Genomic DNA, 16,862 nt, shown 5'->3' with positions numbered 1-16,862 from the left:
GGGAGTGCAAATAGGAGTTGGAATACCGTGTCTGGGGTAGCCGTGCATTCACATATTTATCCCTCGTTCCTCATTCCCTGAGCATCTGCGGCTTGCCAAGCCCTACTCCAGTACAGAGACCATGCGGCAGCTCCACGTGTCCTTGGGAAACTTCCATTTTAGGGCCTTGTGCACAAATGAAGACAATGACAACACTACTTTATGACTGTGGGGTATGAAGAATTACCTGAGACTAGGTAATTTATAAAGCAAAGAGCTTTCATTGACTCACCGTTCCTCATGTCTGGGGAGGCCTCTGGAAACGTACAATCATGGCTGAAAGTGAAGGGGAAGCGAGGTGCGTCTTACATGGTGGCAGGAGATGAGAGCGAGGGGGGAACTGCCAACTACTTTTAAACCATCAGATCTCACGAGAACTCACCATCACAAGAACAGCATGAGGGAAACCATCCCCATAATCCAGTCACCTCCCACCAGGTCCCTCCCTCAACACGTGGGGATCACAATTCCAGATGAGATTTGGGTGGGAACACAGAGCCAAACCATATTATGGTGCGACAGGTCCTGAGCAGAAGCAGCAGGGATGGGGCGGGGGCTTCCGATACAACGGCTGGGGGCTTCTCCGAGGGCAGGCCTGGACAAGCAGGTATCACGCAACACCTGGAGGAGGGGACAACATGTGCAAGGACCCTGAGGTCAAATCCAACCAGAAGGCCCCCATGGGTGGGGCAGAGGGAGCAAGGAGCAGGTGTGAGAAGCAGCGTTGGGAGTGGGAGGGTGGGGCGTATGCAGGGGATGGAGCGGTGCCCACAGGGCCAGAGCCACGGTGTGGGAGAGGAAGTCTCAGGAGAGGTGGAGGGAGGAAGAGTCCAAAGTTTCAGTGGAGACCCCGATCATGTGACACCCCCTTCCTGCCCTGTCTTCCTTCCTCCTTCCTGTGCAAAATCCACTCTCAGGTGCTTTGAGGAACACAAGCCACGTGAGGCTCTGTTTTAGTGGGCTGGGGTTGCTCTAACAAGATGTCATAGACTGGGTGGCTTAAACAATAAACTTTTATTTTATTTTATTTTATTTTATTTTATTTTTTGAGACAGAGTCTTGCTCTGTTGTCCAGACTGGAGTGCAGTGGTGTGATCTCAGCTCACTGCAATCTCTGCCTCCCAGGTTTAAGCGATTCTCTTGTCTCAGCCTCCCTAGTAGCTGGGACTCACCACACTCGGCTAACTTTTGTATTTTTAGTAAAGATGGGGTTTCACCGTGTTGGCCAGACTGGTCTCAAACTCCTGGCCTCAAGTGATCCCCCCGCCTCGGCTACCCAAAGTGCTGGGATTCCAGGCATGAGCCACCGCGTCTGGTCCAACAAACATTTACTTCTTACAGTTGTGGAGACTGGGAAATCTGAGATCCAGGTGCCAGCAGATCTGGTGTATTGTCACTGGGGGATTGGGGGGGGTAGGTGTAGAGAGAGGAGAGAGAGGGAGACAGACACTCTTATGAGGGCGCTCATCCCATTCAGAGAGCCCCACCCTCATGACTTTATGACCTCCCAAAGGCCCCACCTTCAAATACCATCACATGCGGCCTTTGAGGGAACAGAAACACTTGGACCATGGCTGACTCAGTCCCTGCTCACAGCCAACACAGATCAGCAGGGTGAGCCGCTAACAGGCAGAAGCCAGGTGCCCCGTTGACATTGCCCCCACCCAGTGTCTAGCAGGGAGGCCTGGTGGCCAGAGGCCTTCACACTGTCAACCCCGGAAAAGCCTAAGACCAAGAAGGAGAATTCACGGCTGCTCGTGACCCTGATGGGTTCTGATGAGAAAACAGCCTTGCTTCCATTCGAGGATCTAGCTAGGCCGCAAGTGCAAACCACGGGGGCTGCTCAACCCACGCCGGCTGTTACAATTTCCTCTAGGATGCAGCCCAGCACTCGAGAGCTGGGCCTGGTAATGGGGCTGGTGCTGAGGATTCATCCCCAAGGAGGCTCTGCCGGTGTGAGAGAGACCGGGGACCCACCTTGGGGACAGGCAATTGGTCCATTCCCCCATCAGTCCAACCTCCAGCCTGACCCCGTGACCTGCTGGCACTCTCCCCTCTGACCCCAGCTTCGGTTTTGATACCGTGAGTCTCACCTGCAATATCCGGGGCTGCAGAGCTGGAAGCATCTTCTACCCGTGAGGTGGTAGACAGGGACACCTTCTTGCAGCTTCTCCCAGCCTAACGCACTCCTGTTTGTATCGTTCAAAAGACATAGTTCCCGTGACACTCTGTCCTGTAATATTTTCAATCAAGAGTGCGGGAGAGCGTGCGTCTGATGCACTCCAGATATTCAGAGATTGAAAATTGTTTTGTTCTCTTGTTTTCTTTTTAAAATGCAGCGTGAAGTCAGAATAGCCAGAGGAAATTCTGCCACCATTTTCCCAGAGCTAGTCTGCAGCCCCTCCGTCTGGGAACCTGCTCCTGGAGTCAGCCCTCTGCAAACAGGTATGAACCTCTCTACGCATTGCTGTCTGCTCCCCCCGAGCTGGTTCTCAGATGGGGGCTTCTCCCAGGCCTCGGGGCGGCCCACCGCCGTGAGGGGCGATGAGTGAGGGTGTCTGCAGGGGGAGCTTTGGTCTGCAGAGAGGAGGGTCCCCACCATGGGGTTCCCCAACTCCTCTGTGCTTTTCACCTGCCCTTCTCTAGTCCCCTCACTAAAATGCAAATCAGTGAGTGTATAATAGATAATTAATAGACTGATCAGCCAGCAAGGGAGGTAAGTAGATAAATAATTTTAATTATCCTTGGGTTGCCCATAAATTCCCTCACTGCCTTTTTATTAAACTCTCTGTTTACAGGAGTCATTTATATTGCATGTCATTTCGCCTCCCCCGCCTCCTGGGTGGCTCCCACTGGGGCTGACCTAGGATAGAACAGGACTGCGTGACCGCAAGATCTTCTCCTGGTAGAGCTTGTCCTGGGCACAGGTGTCAGAAAGCTTTGCCCAAGTGGCCAGCTGGATGGCAACAGGGCGGACGCGCACAGCTCACGCGAGGCCCTCCTTCTGCGCCCCGAGGTGGCCACAGCCTATATTTAGGCCTGAGTCGGAAACCTTTATTATACTTGGCACCTGTGCTGTAGGTATGAGCTCATTCTTCTCCCCAGGGATGGCCTTAGCCTATTAATAGCCTTGGCTGAGGTTCCCTCCTTGCTCCGAGTGCCAGGAGAGAAAGTGGGTTAATAAATATCAAAGAAAACTCCCTCAGAGAGCCTGGGGCCAGACTCTCCCAGACTCTCCAAGAGTCGTGGATGTCGGGCCCCAGACCAGGAGAGGGGTTCCCTTTTCCCCCAGCCTCTCATCTTCCTCCTGACAGAGGCCCAACGCCCAGGCTGGCAGGTCTGAGCACCAGGCATGGCAAAGCTCTCCCAGGTGCTGTCAAGCTGGGGGTAGAGGAGGGCACCCGGCACGGGAGGCCGAGGAGGTTGGCTCAGGTGGGGCTGTTGGCATCTGGGCAGCAGAGAGAGGGAGGCAGGGAGGGCACCCTGGACCTTCTGGCACCTTCCTTCTTGCCTGCATCCTCTCACGTCCTTCTGCCGACTCAGCAGCGTGGAAGGGAAAGGGAGGAAGTGACCTTGGGATGGCCCCCGAGGAAGACCCCACCCTCATCCTCTCCCAGGCCTGGAGGCTGCGGCAGGAATTTTTTAGACTGAGTTGGAAACAGTAAGGGAAGGGAGCCCCAGGAACAAAGCAGGGAGGGGAGGGGCGCTTCCAAGGGCAGGGTTGCCAGGGTGGGCTGGCAGCAGGCTCCATTGCACTCGATTAGCCGAATTCCAAGAGAGTCACACGCATGCGGGCCGTGGCTGGCGTTCTGCATGGATGTGTGAGGCGCCCTGGCCTGGCGCATTGTCAGCTAGCACTGTTGAGTGGCTTGGGTTGGGGAAATGTCTCACAGCCCCGTCTCATTTACTTTCCGCCGTTGCCGTGCGTGGGTGCTCTTAGCAGGACTCAGGGAGGTCACGGCCACCCAGCTGGGAACTGGCCGAGCTGAGGCTCAGGCTGGGGTTATCTGGCCGCAGCAGCCGCTGCCTGTAGGCCTCAGGTCAGGATGTTTTCTGTGGAGCATGGGGCCCTGTTGGCTAGATTTCGTCTATGTTTTCTGGCTTTCACCCGCTGGACATGAAGTCAGACTGTGGATGCTGCGGCTTTTATGAAACTCGACCCTAGCTGAGCTCTAGCACGGCGGCCAGTGACGGCAGAGTTTGGGCAGCCTCCAGTCACTGGCTCGCACAACCGCTGCCCAGGGCTGGACGCTAGAGGCTACGGTAGGTCAGCCCTGGATGGTTAGCCAGGTTGTGCACTCTCAGCTGGTTGTTCTGCTCTCCTTGGAGGGAGGCTGGCTGCCCACGGCAGAGAGGGAATTCAGGCTGAGCAAACGAAAAGGCCTTTTTAAGTTTCATTCAATGGAATTAAAATCTGAAAAACGGCCCAGTGGAGGCTCCCTGCCCTTTCAGGAGTTTGTTCAGCTCGGAGCTGTGCAGCTGGTCCAGCCCCCGCCCCAGCCCACACAGGCTGTATGGGAGGAAGACAAAGGGCCAAGAGAGAGGCAGAAAGATGTGACCATGACTTCCCCAAAGTCTTTCTCCCCTGTTCGGGGGCTCGCTGGAGGGGGCAGCCGAGCGCATTTCACGTCTGTCTGTCCAGAGGAGGTGGACGAGGGGGGCGGGGCTCTGCCCTGTCTTGGGAAATGTAGGTGGAAACACGGAGCTCTGAAACCAAACAGCAAGCCCCGTTGGGATGGCTGTGCGTCGTCTCGATTTTTCTGATTATTTTTAGGGTTTTTTATTTTCTGATTATTTTTAGGGTGCACCTTTTTAGGGTTTCTCATCTGATTCTGTTTTGGGAAGTTGGGTGGGTAGAAAAGAAAAACATAATGATTGAAAGGCAGGACGAAACTGATCCCTTCATCCCAGTAATAGCTACAATGGCAGGGCTTGGCTGGTCGCAGGGTTCCAAGCCCTCTGCCCCCACCTCTCCCTTTCCCCACCACACAGGCAAGAACCCTTTACTGGCTCTGCTTCATCTGCCTGATCTTCAGGAACTGAGCCACTGGGGGCCACCATCGTAGGGGTTGATGATTGATTAAAAATAGCCAGAGCTGTGCTTCCTGCCCTGGCCAGGCGGCGGCCCCCCAACCCCTGCTGAAACAGCATCCTCTGAGAGCAGGGCCACAGCGGAGTCCACCCAGCCCTCTAAGCACGGGGCTCAGGATAGCGTCCGTGGAAAATGATAGAGTGCTCCAGTGTGAGACACGGTGGAGGGAGGAGGCAAGTGAAGGAGGTGAGGGATTTGGTTCTCCCGCAGACACAAGCAGGGGTAAGCAAGACTCTGCCTCGAGAACACGGTGCCCGTTTCACGGCCAGCTCTCCCTCATGTAACCCAACAGCCACCAGCACCTTCCGAGAATCTTAGAGTTGGAACCAAGAACAGGGACCCCGGGTTTGACTTCCATCCTCTTATACTAATCCCATCATCTTCCCTCCCCTGGGGTTAGGAGGGTCTGGGGACCTTCAGCAAGATCAATAATTTTCTTTTTCAATTAAAGTCAGGTCAGTATATTTTTATTATTACACAAGAAATAGATGTTTTTCTGGAAAATACAGACAAGAAAAACAAAGAAGCAACAATCTGTCAGAAATAACCATAGCTCACACCTCGGTGCATGTGTGATGTGTGTGTGATCTTCTAGCAATAATTTTTAATCCAAAAGAGTATGAAAATCCTTCTGTAAAAACAGGATCATGCTATATATATTTATATATATACACATATATATCAAAATATATAGGTACCTATGTATATATATTTATATATTTATATTATATACAAATATATGTACATATATACATATATTTACGTGTATATGTATATACATATATATTTTGTTTTGTAACCTGTTGTTGCTAGACAGTATTCTCAGGAACATATTTCTAGGTTGCTATTAACCTCATTCTTCATGATTGAATATCATTCCATTGCATAGAAAAACCATAACCAGTCCCTCAAGCCTGTTTGCAAATACTGAGACAGGCATTAGCCACCAACACTATTTCCAAAACGCTATGCTACACTCTAAGAAACGAGAAGATTAATTTTCCAAACAGGAATTAGAAAATGATTATTCACATTATAAAGGAGTCTGCAAACATATACTCCAAAGAGCTTCTTTGAGAAATGGGCTCCCTGGGGCATTAAAACTTCGTATAATGGAAAACCCCAAGTCGCAGGCAGCTGTGTAGTGGGTGGTGCATCTGACTTCATGTTCCTTCCCTCATGGAGATCCTTCCCAGGTCCTCCAGATGCATGTGTGGCCAAGTACACACACACACACACACACACACACAGGCCGACATGCACACATGCATACAAACACGTGCACACTGCATGCCGCACACGCAGGTGCATACACACACGTATGTGCACCTAGTGTGTGGAAGCTTCTCTTCATTGTCAGCTGAAAGGTGATGTTAATTAATTCATTATTAATCATATCTATTTATCAGATGGTCTGCCCCTAGCCACCATTCCTGGGGAAGAAACTATCATTTCTCTCTAAAAGATAAAGGGAAATAGATGTTGATGAGTCTGGGCAGGTCAGTGCCTCCAGCCCACGTGACTCATTATTTCAGGAGGCAAGCAGACAAACCTCAGAAGAGAAAATGCTCAGGGGACTTTTAATAAAATCAGGTTGAAAAGAAACCCAGATCCCTGGCCTGCAGGTTAGAGTCTCCAGGCTCAGCACCTGAAGGGGCACAAGGTGGTGAGCATCTTTGCCCTAACAAGTCCAGCTGAAGACCCCTGAGACCCCCACTTCCCCAAGGCCACTCAGAGGATGCTGCCCACAGGCGAAGCGTTTGTGTGTATATTTATGCAACCATATACCACATAAGCAGTAAACATATTTCTGGTATATTTCTATTCAATTTCAGGTATATATATTTCTAAAATAATTTGGTGAATTAAAAATAGTAGCATAAATGGACTATTATATTTGAGACAAGGTCTCATTCTGTCACACAGGCTGGAGTACAGTAGTGTGATTACAGCTTACTACAGCCTCTAGCCCCAGGCCCAAGCGATCCTCCTACCTCAGCCTCCCAAGTAGCTGGGGCCACAGGTGCACACCATCAAAACCGGCTCATTTTTTAAAATCTTTTTTTGTAGAGATGGGGTCTCACTATGTTGCCCAAGCTGGCCTCAAACTCCTGGGCTCAAGAAATCCTCCAGCCTTAGCTACCCAAAGTGCTGGGATTACAGGCGTAGGCCTCCGTGCCCAGTCAAAACGGACCTTTTAAAGTGAACAACTCAGTGGTATTGAGTACATTCACCACCTCTGTCTCATTCCAAAACATTTCCATCACTCCAAAGTCAAGCCCCTTACTTGGGACTATTTTAAATATTATTTTGTTTTAAAAGGCATCCCAACTACCACCAGTCAAAACCTTTGCAAACTTGGCCGGGTGCAGTGGCTCAAGCCTGTAATCCCAGCACTTTGGGAGGCCGAGACAAGCAGATCACGAGGTCAGGAGATCAAGACCATCCTGGCTAACACAGTGAAACCCCGTCTCTACTAAAAAAAAAAAAAAAAAAAAAAATACAGAAAACTAGCCGGGCGAGGTGGCAGGTGCCTGTAGTCCCAGCTACTCGGGAGGCTGAGGCAGGAGAATGGCATGAACCCGGGAGGCAGAGCTTGCAGTGAGGCAAGATCCGGCCACTGCACTCCAGCCTGGGCGACAGAGCAAGACTCTGTCTCAAAAAAAAAGTAAACAAACAAACAAACAAACAAAAAAACCTTTGCAAACCAAGGCAAGTTCAATGGTATATAAAGCCTGACACTTGGTATCATTCATTCATTCACCCACTCATTTCTTTCACCATCTATTTTATTTCTCTTTTTTGTTTTGTTTTTTGAGACGGAGTTTTGCTCTTGTTGCCCAGGCTGGAGTGCAATGGTGTGATCTCAGGTTCAAGCGATTCTCCTGCCTCAGCCTCCCAAGTAGCTGGGATTACAGGCGCCTGCTACCACACCCGGCCAATTTTTTGTGTTTTTAGTAGAGAAGGGGTTTCACCATGTTGGCCAAGCTGGTCTCAAATTCCTGACCTCAGGTGATCCACCCGCCTCGGCCTCCCAAAGTGCTGAGATTACAGGCGTGAGCCACCGCACCCTGGGTGGAACCCTGGCTCCATCTTATTAGTGAGTGATCCTGGATCATGCACTTAACCTCTAGGCCTTGGTTTCTTATCCATGAAATGGGAGAGTAACGTGTCTCTTGAAGAGCTGTTGATGGAAGGGGAGAGGTTTTTGTTGATTGTGTGGGAAGGAATCGGCACAGTGCCCAGCACGCAGTGAGAGCTCAGTGGGTGCCCATGTTTGTTCACACTTGTTTTTAATTATGTTAGAATACACAGAGCAAAAGCTGACATCTTGACCATCTTTAGTTCAGTGGTATAAGTGCATTTACGTTGTTGTGCAAAGATCACCACCATCCGTCTCCTGAACTCTTCATCTTGCAAAGCTGAAACTCTGTTCCCATTAAATAATACCCCCCAATTTAGAAACCACCCCGCTCCCCCAGTCCCTAGCAGTCTCCATCCCACATTCCATCTCTGTGAATGGGATGACTCTAGGGACCTCACGTGAGTGGGATCACACAGTATTTGTCCCTTTGAGTCTGGCTTATTTCACTCAGCACAACATCTTCGGGGCTCATCCACGTTGTGGCCTGTGTCAGGATTTCCTTCCTTTTTAAGGCCCCGTAGGTTCCAATGTATGGGTGGGGGAACCACATTCTGCTTCTCTGTCCATCCCTTGATGGACACCTGGGCTGCTGCCCCCTTTTGGCCACTGGGAGTAGTGCTGCTGCAGGTGGGTCTGGATTTTCATGACTGTCTTGACACTGTGGGATGGAAGATGGACTGACTTGGAAACTCGCCTTGCAGCGAGGTTCTCCTCCCCTGCTTTCTCACATGTAAAGGCAGAGCCTGTAAGACTGGCCTGCAGATGGCCTTTAGATGAGCAGGGCCAGAGCCTTGTCAAGGCGACCCTGAGTGCCAGACTGTTCGGAGTACACCTCTGTGGTCTCAGTCTTGAAAACACACGTGCCACTGAGGCAATGTTCCCCCTGGTGCTACACAAGGCTTATCACTCTGGGAGACTGTCTTCTATTAGCCACTCAACCAGAGGGGTTCCAAGTCCGGGTGTTGCCCAGATGGACGACTCATGGCCCCAGAGGGCTGGGCCTAATTAAAGGGCTTGGTCCACATGTGCAAAGTCCTTCTTGACATAACGGGCTGGGACCAAGAAAGTCCCATACATTACATAGGCTGGGACCCAGAGAGTGGCCTCTGAGGCTCTCCCAGGTCCATCCCAGCAGGGGAGCATCTCCTAGCCAGAGGCCCCTCCCCTGGGGCCTACGTATGTTAAAATGAACGAAGTGCAGGGACTGGGAAGGGGTGATCTGGTGGCCTGCAATATTTCAAGAGGTGATGGTGAGGAAAAAGGGCACATTCTCCCAAAGTCAAGGCTGGAGTCAGGGCCCTGCATTAGCCCTGGCAGCTATGCCTCCCCTGTTTGGGACTTTGTTTATAAAAGCTTTGTGGCCACCTCAGGAAGAATTTTCTGAAAAGGAAACACTGCAATGTCCATTTTCTCCCAAGACCCATTCATCTCTTCTAGAAACTTAAAATACACGTGCAGCCCCAGGTGCCTCACCAAGGTCTCCGGTGCAGAGGCACAGGGTCACGTCTGGGTGTCCCCCAGAGTCTCGAAATGTCAGCTTGGAAACTAGATCCCCTGAGGCATTCATCACATCAGGCAAAACAACAATAATAATAATAGTCACAGCAATATCGTCTTTATCCAAAATGGTCTCTCCATCAGTTCTGGTAGAACACGCCAGTTCACGTTGCCCTGGCCTCCTGGTTCCGTCACTGACTGTCTGGTAGGTCTTTCTGCTGTTCACGGTTAAGCTTATTTAACCCACACAGATTCTCCCCTCCTCCACGGTTTTCTCCCAACGTCTATTTCTCTATTTCCTTTTTATTAAGAAATCAAAGATTTTTTTTTTTTTTAAATCAGGGCTCAAATTAGCAGGATCACATCTCCCCACTTCGGATAGAATCACCTACTTTCCTTTCTGATTCTTCCCATCTCCACTGAATTCTGGGTATTTCTCAGGGCAATATTGAATGCTTGGGACCCATAATCAATTTCCGGGGGCTGCAACAACACAGCACAGACGGGGTGGCCCCAGCAATGGAAATTTCTTCTCTCGTGGCTCCGGAGGCTGGAAGTCCAAGATCAAGGTGTTGGCAGGAACCGGGCACAGTGGCTCACGCCGGTAATTCCAGCACTTTTGGAGGACAAGGTGGGCAGATCACTGGAGGTCAGGAGTTTGAGACCAGCCAGGCCAACATGGCAGAACACTTTCTCTACCAAAACTACAAAAGTTAGCCAGGTGTGCTGGCAGGTTCCTGTAAGCCCAGCCACTCGGGAGGCTGAGGCGGGAGAATTTCTGGAACCTGGGAGGTGGAGGTTGCAGTGAGCCCAGATCATGCCACTGCACTCCAGCCTGGGCCACAGAGTGAGACTCTGTCTCAGAAAAAAAAAAGAAGATGTCGGCAGATTCCTTTGGAGGCCTAATCAAGGAAAGCCCATGTGGGGTATTGAGGAGCTGGCTAAACAGAGATGCTGGAGGTGGGCACACGGCCATTCCCCTTGGCATGTAGATGCCGTCTTCTCCGTGTCCTCATGTGACCATCCCTCTGTCTGCATCCGTCCTAATCTCTTCTTCCAGAGACCAGTCGCTTTGGATTAGGACTCACCCTAATTAACTCAGTTTAGCCAAATTACCCCTTCGAAGTCCATATCTCTAAACACAGTTGTCCCTTGGTATCCTCAGGGGGTTAGTTCCAGAAACCCTACGATCCGATGATGCTCAAGCCCCTGGTATGAAATGGCACGGCCTCTGCATGTCACCCCCATGCATCCTCCCGTACCCCCAGTATGAAATGGCGTGGCCTCTGCATGTAACCCACGTGCTTCCTCTGGTACCCCAGAGACCACCTCTAGGTGAGGCACAAGGCCTCATGCAATGTAGATGCCATGAAAGTAGCAATTACACTGTATTTTTTCACTTCTGTTATTTGTATTGTTGTATCATTGTTTTTATTTATTTTTCTAATACTTTTGATCTGTGGTTGGTTTAAGCCATGGATGCAGAACTGTAAGATCCAGACGGCTGCCTGTACAGTCCCATTTTAAGGAACTGGTGGTTAGGACTTCAACATAGGAATTTTGAGGGCACAAAACTCAGCCCCTAACAGAGCCCGATGCCCTCCAGGGTTGTGTCTGGGTGTGCTGGACAGGGTTTGCCGGGTTTCCTTTCAGGAATGGGACCCGCCCCCACATCCCACCCTCTCTGGCCTCTGTTTTGCCAGCACCGAGATACCGCACCTGGCCTCTTATTTATGAGTTCATTTCCCATGTCCCTCCCATATTTCCGAGGCCAGCCGCATACGCCACCAGGGAAGATTTCAGCAATGCTGAATCCAAACAAACCTCTCCAGTTACAGACTCACGTCCTCCCACCTCCCAGCCTTGCATCAGCAGGCCGCTGTCTGGTGCCACCACCCAGCCCTGATCGATCGTGCCACCAGCGCGGTCTGTTTGCTGCTGTCTTGTCCTGCCATCAAGGTCAACATCACTCGCATCCAACAGCAGTGGCATGTTGCAGTGTTGCCCACACCACAGCCCTCCACCCACTTCCGCTTCATTGGTTGAAAAACCGCTCCGGCTCCACGCCCCCACCTCTGACACCTCAAACTTAGAGTATATAAGTGGGGGCAGTGTCAAGAGGTGGGGCCCCCAGCTTCTCCAGCTGGACTCTGCCTGCGAGACGACCCTGGGATCTCAGGGGGAACCTTCTGACACATCACTGGCCTGAGATGGCTTTATCGGCAGGTTCTGGGGCTGCAATGCCCTGCTGTTCTCCTAGTGTGCTGCATTCCACCAAGTTTGGTGACCTGGTGGCTGCAGAATCTTCCTGACCCTCTCCATCAAGTGAAGCATTGGCTTGCTGACCACTGCACCCTTGGTCATGCTGCATCCTGGCCTGGAAAGCCCTTGTTAGTCAAAAGTTGCTTGTCTTCTGATATTTAATCCAGGTGTCCTCTCCTGGAGAAGGTAGCCCCAACTCTCCCAGCGCCGCCTCTCTGCTTTCTGCGCTCACCCATCATGAAGCCAGCCTATGCCTCCAGTCTTTTCTCTACCAGGAACGAGCAGCTAAAAGCTGAGATTTGTTGCAGTTTAGCTTTGTCCCCCACCCACGCCTTCACAGTGCCCAGCACTTATTTGGTGTTTAATAAACTGCCCATTAAATGCAGGCATAGCTCCTTTACCCTGGGGTGTTACTCGATGGGGTGCTGCAAAGTAGCTGCAGATGCTTTTCTGACTTCCAGAAGACATTTCCAGTGCTCCTGGACTTGCTTGGTCTAAGCTGGCTCACATCTACTTTTAGCTGTTTGCCCTGAGATGCTGCTGAGTCCAATGACTTAACCCGAATGCATTTTATATTTGCTTGATGGCAAACTCTCCACAAGGAGAAGCTTCCAGAATGGGACACTAATACCCGTTACATCTTCCCAGACACATGCTTTGTTTGTAATTCATGGGCTTTTTTTTTTTTTTTTATTTGACCATTTGAATATAGTCAGACAAATAGGCTTTTCTGCTCAACTGTCTAGAACAATTTCTAAAGAGTAGCTGGAGTGAGGTGGGGAAGCACCCAGTGCCTGAGTCACCCTATCCGCTCCTGTGGCCCAATTCCAAAGGCATAACTTCCTGAGGGCCACCCTCAAGTGGGCTGGGACCTATGGACTGGTCAGTGTGGCCAGCTGTGTTTATTATGAATAAACATGACTTGGGCCTGACCCCCATGTTGCTGGGAAAGGCACACTGTGCCCTGGCCTGTGGCCACCTGCTTTGTGGCAGGCACTGGGCCAGATTTACAGTGTCTGTCCTACATCAGCTTTGCTTCTTTCTCCTGGAGGTCAGAGCCCAGCCTGCTCCTGGGACCCTGGGACTGCTGATTGGAAGGGGTCTCAGTGGTACCAGGGGGATGGCCCAAGGAATCCATGTCACCAGGGAGAGATGAACCTCACCTGCTCTACTAGTTCCCCTTGGGGCTGGCCTGGGACGTGCAGCAGCACCCCAGCTTTGGTGCTTCCCAAAGGCACACAGCCCTCCACAGGGCTGGCTCACCTGAGGGGCACCTTGGCCATAGATAAGCCTGCCTGGGAGGCTGGACCCCAAGGGGCCCATGGAAGGAGCACTCACTGAGTCCCTAGATGGGAGTCCAGGGTGTCAGCAGTTTGTTGGGAGTCATTCTCATTCAGCTTTTATGTGACCCCAGTCCCCAGCTCATGGCTGCTCAGAGAAGAGGAGTCTCTGCCAAGCTCCAGATGGGGCAGGTAGTGGGCCTTGGATGTCACTTTAAGAAAATGAATAAACACAGAGCAAGACACTGGCCAAGATCAGGAGAAAAAAGTCAGAGCTGGTGGGGAGAAGAGGGGCAGGAGGAGAAAGAAGTGGGTGAGGGGGAGGAGGAAGAGGAGAGGGAGGGGGAGAGAGGAGGAGGAAGAAGAGGAGGAGGGAGGGGGAGGAGGGAGAGGGGATGAGGAGGAAGGAAAGGAGGAGAAGAAGAGGAGGAGGAGGAAGGAGAAGCGGGAGGAGGGGGAGGAGGACTGGGAGGAGGAAGAGGAGGAGAAGTAGGGAGAAGGAAAAGAAAGAGGAGGAGGGAGAGGAGGAGAAGGAGAGGAGGAGGAAAAGAAGGAGGAAGGACAAGAGGAGGAGAAGACAGAGGAGGAGAAGAAAGAAGAAAAAAGGAAGAGGAGGAAGGGGAGGAGGGAGAGGAGGGAGCAGGGAGAGTCTACAGCTGGTGTGTGTGGAGGAAGCAAACCTCCCAGGCTGGAGGCCAGGTATGGACTCTTCTATCGGGCATTTTCCTGGGAGCCTGGCTCCCCAGGGAGGGGTTAGATGGGGTCTACCCTACTCCAGTCGGGACTGTGCCTGTTCTTCAGCGTGTCCCTTTTGCTGATGTTCTCACTACACTCGTCATTTTTATATGCAGAGGTAACAAAGTAGGCCCATAGAGCAACAAAACACAGCCCGGCTCTGGCGAACAATGTGATTATTACGTAATGAGATGAGTCCCTCAACCACATAAGAAATCAAAATCAGATTTTGTGTGTGTGTGTGTGTGTGTATATGCGTGTGTATGTTTATGACTTTTTGTGGGGTGGGGGTTAAAATTTTCTTTTAATTTTTTGCAGATGGCAGGTCATTTTTTTAAAAGTTCTTTTACATTTTCCTTTTGCATCTGTGCACTGGGGAGCCCCATAAATTCGGAGCTGTGAAATCTGGCTGTGTCAGCAGCCTGCAAAATGAATTGATATTAAATGCAACAAAAGTCTCTAATTCACCCCATTGCTCCCCTGCCCTCTTCTATCCCCTTCATGACACCCCTCCCCCAGGCCCAGCCCCACCCAGCTGTAATTGGGAAATGGAAGAATGAAGGTGGCCGTCAGTTCTGCTGGGCCACTGGGAATGACGCTGGCTCATCTATTATTTAAGTCTCATCAATTAAGTATAATTTACATATAACTGCCCTTCCCCATGCCCTGCCACGGACAGACCCAAACATACTGCACAGTCCCCACTCCCAGTGCTGCTCTCACCCTTCCTCAAATGCACCCCATGCTTTGCAGCCAGGGAAGGGAAGGTACCAGATCCCACCCTCAAGCTGTGCCTGGGCAGCCTGGCTCATCCATTCTTCTGGGATGGACCCAGGGTGCTGAGGGAGCAGGGGGAGCTGACAGTGGGGCAGGGCAGGAAACCAAGTGTGTTGTGGTGAGAATGGCTGAAAACTCGGAGAAAAACAAATCAAACAAAATGTAAGCCAACAACTTCTGATCTTTCCATCAGTACCTGACTTTACCCGCACTCAGACCCTGAGTCAGGCATTGCTCATCCCAGGCTGCCTGTGGGAAGCCCCTCCCCTTCCCTGAGCTGGAAGGCACTTGCTGGAAAGGAATTGGCTCCCACCCGAAGTGGACAGAGCTGCCAAGGTGGCGGGCATCCCTCCCTCGCTTCCTCACCTTGCCAGGTTGTGCATTAATTTTTTTCTCCTGCTCTCCCTACAAAACGAATCTTGATTTAAGAAATCAGACCTGGCAGCTGTGTCTCGTCCTTAACATGCTCCAATTGCCAGGGTATGGAAAATCTGCTGTGGGCGGGCAGGATTGCCTTTAAATGCATTTCTAGCACTGTGGATTTAGCGAGGACACACGAGGCAGATTTTGTCTGCATGCTGCGTGGCTCATGGGCCCCAGCCACTGGTGCCAGGTCAAACCGCGGCCTCTGAGAAGATTCCCAAATCCAAGCACATTCCCTGGGGCCATCTTCTCTCACATGGAGTCTCTGACCCGGGCCAAGAGTGCTAGGAAAGGCAAGCTAGACTTCAAGCAACACAGAAACACATCACAATCGAAGTGGAAGACCACACTGCCTGAACTGGCCGCTGATCTCTTCCATAACAAGGTCTCACCCACCCCCAAAAGAAAATCTCTTCCTCTTGATGGACAAAACTTTAGAAAGCTCTTCAAATCAAGAGTTGGCAGGGAAATGAATTAAAGCAAGCGACAAGCCATCATGCTTTGGATTTAATGGAGGCAGATCTTCAGTGGCATGAGCCTTCCTGAGCACTGGTCGCTGTTTCCAGGTGATAAATGTGTGTCCCGTGGGGCATGGGGCAGAGCTGAACCAAGGCCTCCTCCACGTAGCCCCCAGTCCGCGGGTCGCTGTCCTTGGTGCTGAACTCCTGCCTTCCCCCATTCTGCGTCTTCCCAGTTTCTCCAATAAGCAAAGGTATCTAGCGGGGCGTGGTGGCTCACGCTTGTAATCCCAGTCGCGGCAGGCGGGTCATTTGAGGTCAGGAGTTCGAGACCAGCCTGGCCAACATGGTGAAACCCTGTCTCTACTGAAAATACAAAAATTATCTGGGCATGGTGGCGGGCACCTGTAGTCCCAGCTACTGGGGAGGCTGAGGCAGGAGAATGACTTGAGCCTGGAAGGTGGAGGTTGCAGTAAGCAGAGATCACACCACTGTATTCCAGCCTGGGAGACAAAGTGAGACCCCATCCAAAAAAAAACAAAAACAAAACAAAAAACAAAGGTGTCTGCCACCGGAGTACAGCACAGACACTCAAGGCTAGAACTGGGTGAAAGGTACACCCCATCTAATCCGATGAACTTGCTCTCCAGTCCAGGATTCTGCTGAGGGGTCTTAAGTGCAGATAAACTGTTAGGGAAGAGCAGCGGCTTGTTGGAGAGGAATAGAAAACTGGTTCAATTTGCTTTTCTGACTCTGTAAGGCAGGCAGGTGGCCCCACTTCAAGCGCATAGTAGGCTGCAGTATGAATCTGTACCTGCTCTGTGTGACTCTGTACCTGCTCTGTGTGACTCTGTACCTGCTCTGTGTGAATCTGTACCTGCTCTGGATGAATCTGTACCTGCTCTGGATGAATCTGTACCTGCTCTGGATGAATCTGTACCTGCTCTGTGTGAATCTGTACCTGCCCTGGAAGTCAGACAGGTGACTCCATGAGACTATGCCATTGCTTCCCCTGCCCTAGCTGACCCCATGCTGGCCGAGGGTCTTTCTCAGCCCTGTTTCATCTCTCCATCCTGTAACAGCAGCTGGGTCTGAAATCCTAATCAGAATGAGTCCCCGACAGCCTCCCTATATGTCTCTTCTCCTTCATCTGG

General features: G+C 51.3%; 1 protein-coding gene across 8 annotated transcripts in view; it reads left to right on the top strand.

Annotated features, from left to right (window-relative positions):
- The window catches only part of RBFOX3 (RNA binding fox-1 homolog 3), a 518,131-nt gene that overhangs the window by 299,148 nt on the left and 202,121 nt on the right, over positions 1-16,862 (top strand). For 7 of the 8 annotated variants that reach the window (XM_009191385.4, XM_009191384.3, XM_009191383.4 and 4 more), the window contains exon 3: positions 2,379-2,484. The gene's annotated coding sequence lies outside the window, so the exon portion shown is untranslated. Of the gene's footprint in view, positions 1-1,327; positions 1,654-2,378; positions 2,485-16,862 lie in introns of those variants that run through there. The other variant, XM_009191382.4, reaches the window with a different exon arrangement.

The sequence above is a fragment of the Papio anubis genome, chromosome 17 (genome assembly GCF_008728515.1).
Source record: "Papio anubis isolate 15944 chromosome 17, Panubis1.0, whole genome shotgun sequence".
Taxonomy (NCBI): Eukaryota; Metazoa; Chordata; class Mammalia; order Primates; family Cercopithecidae; genus Papio; species Papio anubis.
Note: the sequence above shows the minus strand (reverse complement) of the source record. Positions and strands in the feature narration are given on the sequence as shown.